At 39.9% G+C, this 3,940-nt stretch overlaps 1 non-coding gene across 1 annotated transcript; it reads right to left on the minus strand.

Moving 5' to 3' along the window:
* Positions 1–290: 290 nt before the first annotated feature.
* Trnad-auc (transfer RNA aspartic acid (anticodon AUC)) lies at positions 291–363 on the minus strand. The gene has a single exon. It is a non-coding gene; the product is annotated as a tRNA-Asp (tRNA).
* Positions 364–3,940: the final 3,577 nt, after the last annotated feature.

The raw sequence follows: 3,940 nt of genomic DNA on the forward strand, positions 1-3,940 counted from the left end.
AAGAAATTGTAATGCTATTATTATTTGTTAATAACAAAACTTCCGTAAGACACAAGCTCCTGATGACACTCCTCGGTACAGAGTGAAACATGTCGAGCGTTGTCGACTTAAAGTACGTGAGTGACCCGTTTTTGCTCTAATTATTTAAAAAAAAACTGGTTTTTTTTTCTGTTAACATGACCGGTTTTCGGGGACAAATTATAGAGTTTTTTTTTTAATTTTTAACAAGCAGAAACGTCTGCGATCGATACTATTAAGCTTAGAGTAAATTTTAAAAGTGGAAAAAATACTGTCTTGGGTGAGACTTGAACTCACGGCCTCTGGATCGATACTCCAGCGCTCTGCCATCTGAGCCACCAAGACCTCATCCATAGCCAATTAATATTTTATTTTATTTAATATTTTATTATTATTTTATTCTAAATTATAGACCGGCTTTAAGGTGGGTAAAAATAAGTCGCCACCATACATTCCCAGCTCCTACATCGCGTGTGTACGCAGTTATGGCTTCTCAAGGCATCCGCAGTAACTCTACATGCGGCAAAAAACATCTTCCGAGACCCAACGGACAACAGTATAGTATTATTCATACTAGCGACCCGCCCCGGCTTCGCACGGGTTCACAAATTATACATAAACCTTCCTCTTGAATTACTCTATCTATTAAAAAAAACCGCATCAAAATCCGATGCGTAGTTTTAAAGATCTAAGCATACATAGGGCACGTTTAAATAGTTGACATGAGTTTAAATAGTTTTATTTCATGAATAACTATAGATAACTAAGGTTACCGAGGTTAAATTCTTGCGTTTTTCTCAAGCAAAGTTAAAGATGCTCTTTACATAAATAAGCGAGTGATATAACCCCACATTTAATTTCAAGGTAATTATCAACTCCAAGACACCCATAAAGCTATCCTTACTAATTGCTGAGGATTTTGCTGAAGAATTAACAAAGAATTCGAGAAATTGTTGCTATTCCTTGGTAAGTAAAATCCGCTCGGATTTTGAACCTTATTATTATGGAGAATTCAGGTTGATATTGATTTGATCGAATAAAAATTTTGGTATTACGATATATCCACCAAGGCGCCTGTTGCTTTCGCAGTGAGAGTTTTTAAAACTGACGATATTTAGGTAGCAATGCACCAAATTGAATTTTCAAAAATTTCAAAATTTCGAAAAAGCTGTCGGTATTTTTTGCACGTTTATTCAATGATATTATATAACCATAGATAGGTTACACTCATACTTGAGGAGCACAAAAAATACTTCCATATTTATTTCTGTGCCTATGAAGAAATTTGTTATTTTTGATTAATTTTCTCATTCCATCCATCTTTGTCACTCTCGTTGTTAAACATAAGGTCGTCTCTTTCTCTTTCGGTGTGCGGGAGCTCGTTAGCACGTGCACATTTCTCGCTTGTCCAGCCGCGACTAAAGGCAACTTGTCCAATTTGTCACAAGTTCTTGCGCTTCAATTTTGGAACGCGTATAACCTATCTTGAGTTATAAATCATTGCGTTTATTACCTACCAATCGTTCTGACGGATAGTTTCGATCTCGATGCCACTTGAGTACAGATGTAGTGCATAATTGTTTTCCATCGTATTTTCACGGAAACGTTCGTATTTGTCATGCTACTTCAGTCAACCTCAGTACTTTTTGTACCGAGACTGACTGAAACAGCAAGACACGTTCGTACGTTTCCGTGAAAATACGATGGAAAATAATTATGCACTACATCCATAGACTAGGAATCCTCTAGACGGAGTTTAGAGCAATTATTTCATGAAACCGATGCTGCCAAAAATACTGGGGTGCGGGGGACGAGGTGAGCGAATCCCGTGCCGTGATTGGTCCGTTCAAAGACACGGACCAATCACGGCACGGGATTCTGACACTTTGACTCGAAGATGGAGTAAAACTACCGTATATTTATGGCAGAGGGGGTAGCGGCGTTACTATGCTCAGTCCAGAGGACGTCTTGTCTCTGACTACATCTGTAACAAATAATAAGTATGTATGTATGTATAAACTCTTTATTGTACAAAACACAGAACACAAATATATGGCACAGTATAGGCAGTACAAAGGCGAACTTATTCCTTATAAGTTAATCCGAAATAGAATTTTCTAAGTGGAAACTTGCATAAGAACTTTCTCATTATATTTTCTAGGAATTTCCGGCAATTTTGAAAATGTTTTGCAACTTGTAAAGGTCGTATCAAAACCAGATCAAATCCATAACAAATTATTGAATTAGAATGGCTCTCTCGGCCTCCAGATAAAAACCGCCTTACTTACGCTGCGTCTTAAGGTGACAGTCCATTTCCAACCGCAGCTGCGCTACTGTTCATTTTACTATGGAAATTGACAGTAACAGCGACGCGTTCAGTACCAATAGTGCAGCTGCGGTCAGAAATGGAATTTTACCCTTACGTAAGCGAACAACTCGCGCGAGCAGCGAAGCGGCGCGGCGCGGCGGGCCCACGGCGTTCGCGTTCGCAACAAGATCGCCCACGTAGGCCACGTATTAGGATACTCTTATATGTATCAAAGGGTTGATTTATCCCGCGCCGCATCGCCTCGCTTCGCGTTCGCGTGTTGTTCGCCTACGTAGTACGCTGCGTTATCTATCTACAGGTACCGTTTGAATGCCAGCTATGCTGCTCATTAGACTGATATATTCGGTCAATTGACAGCCGATTTATAAAAAAGCAGTCCTAAGTAGCCACTGTATTACTGTCACGGGAAACGACACGTTTTTTAACTTGTGTTTTGACAGCGGCAGAGCAGACGAGCGGTTAATATCAAAATTTACGATACTAAGAGGATAGACACGACCGCTTCCCATACAAACGTAGGCCCCATTTTCCTCTCTAAATATTAACATTAGGCGCCATTCATTTATTACGTAAGACGATTTTTGCCACTTCTAACCCAAAAAGTCTCTCTCTCTGCTCAGCATTATTCCCGGGGTCCCGTTGTTTTCCATAAAGTTTTAAGTCATAATGTATTGTTTGTCATATTATCATTAGCCATAAAACGGAAACCGTTAACATTTCAGGATTTTCGTTAGGTTAACCTATAGATAGGTTAGGTTAGGTTTGTTTTATGGCAATCCTGAAAAGTGACGCGTTTCTGAACCAAATGAATTATGACTAACGAAAATGCCGGCAAACAATACATTATGGTTTAAAACTATTTGGGAAACAATAGAGACCCATTGTTCCCACCTGTTTGTGGGTCTGCTTTTCTGGTCTTTTCTCTCCACTTCGCGCGATCGGACGTGTCGTCTACTGAAACGTCGTCGCAGGCCCTCATGTCTTTTGCCTATGCCTCATGTGTCTGCTCATCTCATCTTCTAACCCAAAAAGCCCAAAAAGTAAGTAAGAAAAATAAGAATAGGCCGACCCCTTAGTAGTAGGCCGACAACGCACTGGCAACCCCTATAGCGTTACGATAGACGTTCATGGGCAACGATAATTGCTTAGCATTAAGTGATTTGTCTGCTCGTCTGCCTCTTATATCATAAAAACGGAACATCCCGACATAAACGCTTTAAAAGACGAGCGGTATAAACCCACCCGTCTGTCCTGCCCGTCACATCTTTATCTAGTATCTCACGACCCTTGTCAATGATGTGACGTGTGCTTGTATGCCACATAGCTTCTGGAGTTGGTTCATTTGTTGTTAAGAATGTCATGGTATGTTGTAGGTACCTATATGTTTTTATTATTTTTATTTATAACAGGTCTAGAATGTACAAGATTGTATGTCAATAATTAAAAGCACGACGAAAGTCGAAAGGGTATGAAATGTACATAATATTATACCTGTGTATACATATGTGATCTACCTACGTAACTGTCTCTTCTTCTTCCTCGCGTTGTCCCGGCATTTTACCACGGGTCATGGGAGCCTGGGGTCCGCTTGGC

This window comes from Cydia amplana, chromosome 24 (genome assembly GCF_948474715.1).
Source record: "Cydia amplana chromosome 24, ilCydAmpl1.1, whole genome shotgun sequence".
NCBI classification, from domain to species: domain Eukaryota; kingdom Metazoa; phylum Arthropoda; class Insecta; order Lepidoptera; family Tortricidae; genus Cydia; species Cydia amplana.